Source organism: Triticum dicoccoides, chromosome 1A (assembly GCF_002162155.2).
Source record: "Triticum dicoccoides isolate Atlit2015 ecotype Zavitan chromosome 1A, WEW_v2.0, whole genome shotgun sequence".
Classification (NCBI taxonomy): Eukaryota; Viridiplantae; Streptophyta; class Magnoliopsida; order Poales; family Poaceae; genus Triticum; species Triticum dicoccoides.
This window is the reverse complement of record NC_041380.1, coordinates 436,086,676-436,096,226: the sequence shown is the minus strand read 5'-3', so window position 1 is coordinate 436,096,226 and position 9,551 is coordinate 436,086,676.

The window sequence follows — 9,551 nt, the reverse complement described above, 5'->3', positions numbered from 1 at the left end:
CTTGAATAGCCTTTTTCACCCTAGTTTTCCAAGTGCTCAATGCGTTGTTGAACTTCCCTAGGGCTTTGTTGTTGATTTTTTTCATTCCCTCATCATCCCATGGGTCGACATCGTCATTCCGACCGGAGCACTCGATATGTCCAACTTTCTAGCACAAGTCATGCCGGAATTCACGGAAAATTTCGGCAGGACCTTTCCTAGAAAGTGCACATATAGAGCGCCTAAAATTTGCCGGAATGGAAATGAATCAACTTTTCCGGCAAAACATAGGTCACTTTGTTGCTATTGACATATACACAATCATGAACATTGCTGCCCAACATATACACAATCATGCATCATTATGAACACTTTATAGCCACATTATGAACACTCCCCCTTACATCATTATGTGCTGACATATGAAGAGGGAGGGAATAGGGGGTGGCGCACCTCAGGGTCGGGGTCGCCGGGGCAGAGGGGGTCGGGGTCCTTCTCCTCCTCGTCGATCTGCGCCTAGCTTCGATCTGCAGAGAGAGAGAGTGACAAAACTGTAAGTTAAAATTACTCATTTTCAAAATGGACAGTAACTACATAAGCTAGTTTTCAAAACTGTAATTTTCATTTCCATTTTCATTTAAAAACAAACACTAACAACAAATTAAGCTAACTAACACTAACTAACTATCACTGGGCTAATGCTAACTAACACTAACATCAATTAACTAACTAGGACTAACAACAAATTTAGCTAACTAACACTAATAGCAATTAACTAACTAACTAACACTAACACTAACTATCCGGGGGGCATACCGGAGCGGGATGTGGTCGAGGCAGGGCGGGGCTGGCGTTGGCGTCGAGGTCGCCGGGGTCGCTGATCTGCAGAGAGCAGGAGGGGGTCAGAGAGAGAGCCAGGGCTGAGGGGTCGGAGAGGAAGGAAGAGGGGGCGGGGGGGCATACCAGAGCGGGATGCAGTCGAGGAGGGGCTAGCGTCGGTGGCGGCGTGGGCGGGGCGGGGCGGGGCTGGCATCGGCGGTTGGCGTCAGAGGGGATCGACGAGCGGCGGCACGAGTGAGAGAGACAGAAAGAGGGGGGCTAGCGGACCGGCGCTATAGCTAAATTAGCTATAGAGATTGTTGGCAAAACGCGCTATAACTAAGTTAGTTATAGCGCTTGTCCAGAAGAAACGCGCTACTGCTAGTTTTTTTTAAAAAAAATCTTTTTTTAGCTATAGCGCTTCCGAGGATAAAACGCGCTAATGCTAATTTTTTTTCTTTTTTTATTTTCCTCGCATTTCATTTTCCACAACTTATTAGTTCCTTTTTCTTTTTCGTTTCATTTCATTTTGTAAAACTTCCTTTCTTTTTCTTTTTCTTTCATGTGTACTTTTCTTTTTCTTATCTTTCTTTTGCACTTTCCTTCCTTTAATTTGGTCTGTCTTAGAGCAATACCACTGTTACCCTTCGGATAATAATCAGTATAATGTATATTACATGATTTGACCGCTAACACCGGTATACAAAAAAGACACACACAAACTTTGGGGATTAGTTTGTCAGCCTGGGCGACGATGACGCTTTAGATTGATCTTCTTCCCTCTTTTGTTCATTGTCGAATAATTGAGCCCATGGTCGTGACTTTTCCTTCTCCAGGGATTACGATCTTTCATAGGTAATGTAGTCTTCATTCTTCTTTTGACATATGTTTCATCGTCATCAGCATCATCTTCCCTCATCGGATCACCGTACTGGTCATAGTCTTCCTCGTTGGCGACTCCATCCATTTCGGCGATGCTCCTTTTGCTTCTCCTCACGACAACACAGCTGGGATTGATCGGATCAGTTATGAAGAAACATTGTGTCACGTGTGTAGCGTGTACCCATGGCTCATTTTTGGCGATGGCGTTGATGGTACCGCTATCATCGGAGTCGGGTATACCCATGATAGTGAAATGTCGGTTTTCTCTCTGTACATTTTTAGCCCATCTGACAGAGAACATCGTCGCGCTATGCAATCCAGAGTATTTAAGCTCCCATATCTCTTCGACTCTTCCGTAATATCTTTCAATTACATTCTCGGTCATGGCTTCCATCGTGACCCCTGAGTTTTGGTCATCACTGTTTATATCTTTCTCCTCCGTGTAGAACGTGTATCCGTTGATATCATATGCTTGATAAGTCGCGAGGTTGGTCGAGGGGCCATGTGCTAAGGCGTATATGAGTTTTCCGTTCGGACAACTCTCTTCCGGGGGATTAGCCAGAACTCGCTCTTTGAACCAACGCACGAAAGTGGAGTTTTGCTCTCTAATAACTTCAGCGTCCGTCCTGTGCACCCCATGGTCACGGTATTTCTTTGCGATGGTCTCTTTGTGCAGTGTCATGAAATCTTCTAGCACATCTAGCTGTTGTAGCACTACTAAGTTTGCCCTGTCAATGTCGTTTTGTCGGCCCGAGCGTAACACATTCAAATCCCTATGACCGTTGGTGTGACCTTCGCCTTCGAGCCTTCCAAAATGCTTGTTGATGGGCAAACCAACAACACGGTCTTTGGTCAGATATCCCTGGGCTATGCTTCCATCTGGACGGGACATGTTACGAACAAATACTTTGATGACCCCATTCATCCTCTCGAACGGCATCATGCTATGCAGGAATGTCGGCCCTAGGTCGATGATGTCGTCCATGATGTGGACACATAGATGCACCATGACATCAAAGAACGCGGGCGGAAAGTACATCTCTAACTCATTCAGTATGACAACGATCTCTTCTTGTAGCCTATGGAGTTGCTTCACACTGATCGACTTTCGAGAGATAGCATGAAAAAAGTGGCATAGGTGCACATGTGTGTCCATAATCCCTCTAAGTGCAACCGGGAGTAACTACGTCATCATCACATCACAGTCGTGAGACTTCATCCCACTGAACCTTTTTTTCTTAGTTTCCATATATCTACTTATCTTCCCACAGTATCCGGAACTAACTTTGATTCCGGCAAGGCACTTGAACAATTGATCGACCTCCTTCGGGTCTAAGGTGAAGCAAGGGGGTTGGCAATATTGTTCTTCCTTCTTGTTTACTTTTTTGCCCCTATCTTCTGTCTCCGTCTCCATCTCGGTCTCCTCTGATGACCTTTTACCGGGCATTTGGAGATCTTTCCAGATTTTCAAAAATTCCAAGTCTTTTCTTGCCTTCGGCCCATCCTTGGTCCTCTCCGCCATGTTCATCAATGTTCCAAGCAAACTCTCAAGGATATTTTTTGTGATATGCCTTTGATCAAGGCTATGAGGCGTGTCGAGTATGGGCCAGTATTCCAAGTCCCAGAAAATAGATCTCATCTTCCATACCTTCAGCAGGGGCTCCAGCACATTTTTCTTCATCTTTCCCAGCGAGGGGCACTCTTTCCAGTTCTTCAACAACTCATATATTTCTGCACCGCTACGCTTACGTGGAGGACCTCGATGCCCAGCCTTACCATTGAATAGATCTCCATGCTTTCTCAATGGGTCATCCTTCTCGAGCCATCTTCGATGCCCCATCTACACGATTTTCGAAGACCCGCCACCTTTCGATAGCTACAAAGAAGTTGTATCATCCATGCACCTCGTGCATCCGCAATATCCGTGGCACACCTGGTCGGAGAGATAGCCGTAACCGAGATAGTCCTGCACCGTCGTGATCAGCGTGGCTCTCATGTAGAAATACTCTCCTTTGCTTGCATCCCATGTGTCACATCCCTAGTCTGGTATGACCTAGACTAGCCAGTCAGTTGTGCATCATATTTAAATTTCATTTAAATTTGAAATGAGGATTGGTGGAACCCTCAGAATCATTTTTGAAAATGACCCAAATAAAAATTTCTCCAAAAGGGTCCAAGAAAATGCTCATGTTGCTCTCTGAAAATATTGGACAGAGATAAAAATCAAAACAATATTTTTAGGAGCTCATGGATATTTATTTTGGCCATTTGGATTAATTCGATAAATATTTGCATTGGAAATATATTAGTTATATATATTAATATATCTCCAAAAATTATGCCATTTATAAAGGAGCTCTGGAATAATACCATTAGCCCCTACAAAAATTGGCATAAGCAAATAAAATGGTTTAGTATTTTTATTAAATCAAAACAAATGTCAGAAAAAAATAGAAAAACAGAAATAAAAGAAGGAGGGGCTTACCTGGGGCTTCCCCTGTGCAGTCCAGCCGCAGCAGGCCGGCCCAGCCCACCTGGCCCCCCTCCTCTGTCGTCTTCCTTCCCGGCAGGGGAACGGAGCGTGCCCGGCGCGCGCGCGCCACCGCGCCACGCCTCCTCCCTCCCTGCCTGCCTGTCCTCCCCTCGCCGCTCTGGATGGACCGAACGTCGCCACGCAGCCGCCCCGATCCTTTTCCCCTCCCTCTCGCTCTCCCTCCTCCCTGGTTCTCTCTTCCCCGAGCGCACCCGAGCGCTGCCGCCGCCATCGCTCGCCGTTGCCGTGGCCACCGGCCTCCCCTCGCCTCCCTGACACGCTTCCCAGCTCCGCCACGACCCCCTCTACCTCCTCGTCAAGCCACGCACCTCCGGACGCGCTCCATCACCGACGCCGTTGTCTTCTTCACCACCGACGCCGGAGATCGACCTCGCCGCCATCGCCGTCGATTCGCCGGACGCAGGACGTCCCCGAGCACACCGGCCTGCTCTGCGAGTCCGCCGTGAGCCCCTCTTCCTTTCCCCTCACCTCTCTCTCTCGCGCGTGCCCTGGAGCCGCTGCCCCGCGAGCGCCCGAAGCCGCCGTCTGCCATGGCCGGCGAGCTCCGTGCCCCCGAGCACCTCCGCCTCGCGTAGTAGCTCGATGTGCTCCTGCTGCCTCGTAGCTACCGCATGTGCCCTCCGTTCGCTCGAACGCGAGCTGCAGCCCCACGCCCGCGCTATCCCGAACTCCGGTCGCCGCCCAAGTGGTCGCCGCTGGCGATATAGGCCGTCTCCGGTGAAACAGAGGGCGCCACAGGATGCGCGCGAGCCTGGGCTTCGCGTAGGTACTCTCCGCCGCACGATTGGTCGCCGGAGCGACGGTTCCGCAGCCCTCCGTCGCGTTCAGGCCTCGCCGGCGACTAACCGTCGGCGGGTCTGACTTGTTTGACCTGGGATTTGGCCCCCCAGGGTCGCTGACTAGTGGGGCCAGGCCCTGCTAATTTTAGTTAAAAAAATAACTAAACCTAATTAGCCACTAACACTGACCAGTGGGCCCGACCCCCCCTAATCTGTTAATTGAGTTAATTAACCCCTGTTTAATCCCCCCTGTCACTGACGTGTGGGTCCCACACGTCAGGTTTGACCCGGACCAGCCCAGTTGACTGCTGACGTCATGCTTACTCAATGCTGACGCAATATATAATTTCTGGATTTAAATTAAATCAGGAAATTCCAGAAATTGATTTAAACTTCAAAAATTCATAGAAATTCAACCGTAGCTCAGATTGAAATAATTTATATATGAAAAATTATCAGAAAAATGCAATCTTTCCATCTGTACTAGTTTCATGCATGACAAACCAACTTATACATGCTGAATATGAGAAAACACATTATGGCATATTAAGAGACTTATTTTTGGAGTTGCATTTGAACCTTTTGTTCAAATGGACTTCATTCAATTGAATACTAGTTGCATTAGCTCAAACAGCATCACATCTACATGCCATGCTCATGCATCATATTGTTGCATATGATTGTGTTTTGATTTCCGGCACCGTTCCTTCTCGATAGGTCCTGCTCCGGAGACGTTCCAGAGTACCTGTCGGTGAAGCAGTGCCTCCCTTGTTGATTTACCAGGCAAGCAAACCCCCTTGTTCATTTCGATAAAACCCTACTCTCTCGCTCCTGCTCTCAGTTATTGCATTAGGACAACAACGATTCATCTGCTACTTTGTGCTGCGGTAGTTGAACCCATTCCTCTGCATGACCTGTCATTGCCACAGTAAATAGTTGAAACCCACTAGCATGTGTAGGAGTTGATTGAAGCCACTGATGTGTTCCTACCATGCTATGCCTGCTATTGCTTAGAGTTGTGTCAGGTCTGATTCATTGGGAATGAATTGGAGTGTTACGATATGTTCTGGTGCTGAGAGTTAAGTGTGTGAACACGATTTGGTAAAGGTAGCGGTGAGAGGCCATGTAGGAGTACATGGTGGGTTGTCTCACTAGAACCGTCCTTAAGCACTGAGTTCTATGTATGTTGTCCAATGACTCGATACTACCACACATTGGGTTCCGGTAACTCGACCCCTCTCGGCTTATTAACCAACTTGGTCTCTGTCCAGGAGTCGCAACTAGTTTCTGGTGTTTGTAGGTAGTGTTAGTAGTCTACCAAGTGGCACCCGGCCAGGTGGGCTTGGGACAGACTAGGCACCAGTGGCACGGTGTACCAAGCGTAGATCCATCCGGCGAGGTGGGCTTGGGAACCCTGCACACATCGTTTGGGGCCGTGAGTGAAACCCCGGCCGGATCTCCTTGCGGATGGAACCCGAATAGGCGATAAACCTGGATTAGAGTCTTGTGTGGTTAGTCAGGTCGTGGCCGACACCCTCGCCAGGCTTCCGCTTGAAGGTTGCCGAGATACATGACGTGTACATGGCGGTAAGTGGCGAGAGCGTGTGTGAAGAAGTACACCCCTGCAGGGTTAACATGATCTATTCGAATAGCCGGGTCCGCGGTTATGGACTTCTTGGATACTTACATGGTACATAGACAACTTGAAGTGGATACCCTAAAATGCTCAAGACAAGTGTGAGTGCTATGGATGGCCTTCTCGTAGGGAGACGGGGATGAGTCCATAGTAGTGTATTGTGTGGTGATTAGTGGACTCGTGTACGTTGTTTCACCTCCAGAGTTTCTGGTAGTCGTAGAACAGGATAGCCACAGAGTCAAAGCTGGCTTGCTGCAACTAAACCCCACATTACCCTCTTGATGCAAATGCATGTATGATAGGGTCTGATGTAAGTCTTGCTGAGTACCTTTGTACTCATGTTGCTTTATTTATGTTTTTGCAGCGGAGACTTCTGTCTTACTAGTGTTCTCGTGGACTTCGACTAGTAGCTAGTACCTCAGCTACGATCTTGATCGGACGTTGTAGATAGTCAGGCGTTCAGCCTTTTTCATTTATAGATGTCTGTACTCAGACATGTAATGCTTCCGCTTGTTGCTTGATTGCTCTGACTGTTGGGTCATGCGACCCCTGTTTGTAATAAAGCTGTGATGGCTCTTCTGAGCCTTATTCTATATGATTGTTGAGTTATGCTATGATGCCATGTTGTACAGCACATACTTGCATGTTATGCGTACGTGTAATGTGTATTGTTATGTGTGGGATCTGACTATCTAGTTGTTTATTCTTAGTAGCCTCTCTTACCGGGAAATGTCTCCTAGTGCTTCCACTGAGCCTTGGTAGCTTGCTACTGCTCCGGAACACTTAGGCTGGCCGGCATGTGTCCTTCTTCGATCATGTGTCTGTCCCTTCGGGGAAATGTCACGCGATGAATACCGGAGTCCTATTAGCCTGCTATAGCCCGGTTCACCGGAGTCCTGTTAGCCCAGTGCTACAGCCTGGATTCACTCGTTGATGACCGACACGTTCGATGCTGGGTCATGGATGCCTGTCCCTGTAAGTGAGTGCCACTTTGGGTTTACGACTAGCCATGTCAGCCCGGACTCTTTATCATATGGATGCTAGCGACACCATCATATACGTGTGCCAAAATGCACAAACGGTCCCGGGCAAAGGTAAGGCGACACCCGTGGGGATACCGTGCGTGAGGCCGCAAAGTGATATGAGGTGTTACATGCTAGATCGATGTGGCATAGAGTATGGGTCCTGACACCATGTCTTAGCCGGTGTTGTCCATAAGGTCTGTAACTCCTCTTTCAGTAACCCGAGATACAGATTTATATCATTTCCCGGTTGTCTCGGCCCTTGAATAAGCATAGCCATGTGTATGTATTTTTCCTTCATGCACAACCAGGGGGGAGGTTGTACATCCATACAAACACGGGCCATGTGTTATGATTGGTGTTCTGGTTGCCAAATGGATTCATGCCATCACTACTAGCGCCAAGCACGATGTTCCTTGAATCATTTGCGAAAAAATCAAATTCAGCATTTAATGCTCTCCACTGGCTAGCATCTACGAGGTGTCTCAGCTTTGGCTCATCTCCATCATCTGGCTTCACCCTCTCTGCGTGCCAGTGCATAAGCTTTGCTTCCTTAGGATCTACGAAATATCGTTGTTGACGTGGAGTGATCGGAAAGTACCATACAATTTTCTGTGGAGCTTTCTTTCTGGCCTTTTTATATCATGAAACATTGCACTTTGGACAGATGGTTTTACAGCGTTCTCGTTTCGATACACGATTTTCTTTGCCTCCACGACACTAGTAGGACACAAGCTTCCCACCGGAAGAACCTTCTTTAGGGACTTCAGAAGCTTATCCAGGCTTGTATCTGTCCATTTGTTTTTTGCCTTTATCTTTAGAAGTGCTAGTGTGAAACTCAAGCGGATCACCTCGGGATTATTGCAACCATCATACAAAGGAGTCATCGAGTCTACATCTAGTTGCGCCAGTTTGGCCTCCTCTCTAGAAGCAGCTCTGTCGCTAGTTGTCTTCTCGCTTAGCAGGTCTCGAACATGCGGGTCCCGCATGGCCGAACTTAGTAGCAATGAAGACGGTGGCGTGTCCGCGTCTTCTCCGCCTTGAACTGCCTCTTCGCCATTGACATTTCCGAGGTCGTCTTCCTCTTCAGGCACATAATCGGTCATCTCTTCGTTTGGTGGCCCCATGTCGTTATTTCCTGCCCCGTCGACGTCCTCATCATCATCATCATCATCATCACTTGTCCACTGAGTATGGCCATGCATGAAACCATGCATGAGCAGGTGCGCCTTGAATGTGCCACCTGAAAGGGGTCGAGCCTGACAAATCCTTTGTATTTTTGACATGGACATAAAACATCCTTCAGTCTTTTTTCATACATGTCGTCCACAACGGATTGCCAGTATCTTTCCACCATCATTCCATTGACCTTCATGATCACCTGCGTGCGAAGCAAATATTATAACCACGTATATATGCATGCATGGATCAAATTCATACAGATATTCAGCATGACGTTCACTAAACATAGGACATATTGAGTTTGCCAGAAATTCGCCGAAACGGAATTGAATCGACATTTCGGCAAAACATAGGCAACTCATGTCACCCACATTATTTCATCAAATACACAATGTAGGAAACTCAAATTATGCCACACACAAATTGGTATAGATATTCTCATATCACCCATATATATATAGATATATATATATATATATATAGTTGCGATCCTATCCACACAAACACCTTTTTTTGCTCACCTATGTGTTGAGACAGATATCAAGCACCTTTCTTCTTAATTACCTAGTAGCTCTAGATATATAGCTCTAACTAGCTAGCTAGCTAGGGAGAGAGAGAGCTAGCTAGGGAGATAGTGGGAGAGGAGAGGGAAGGCATTAATGGAAGAGGGTGGAGGGCAAAGAAGAGGGGGAGGGAGG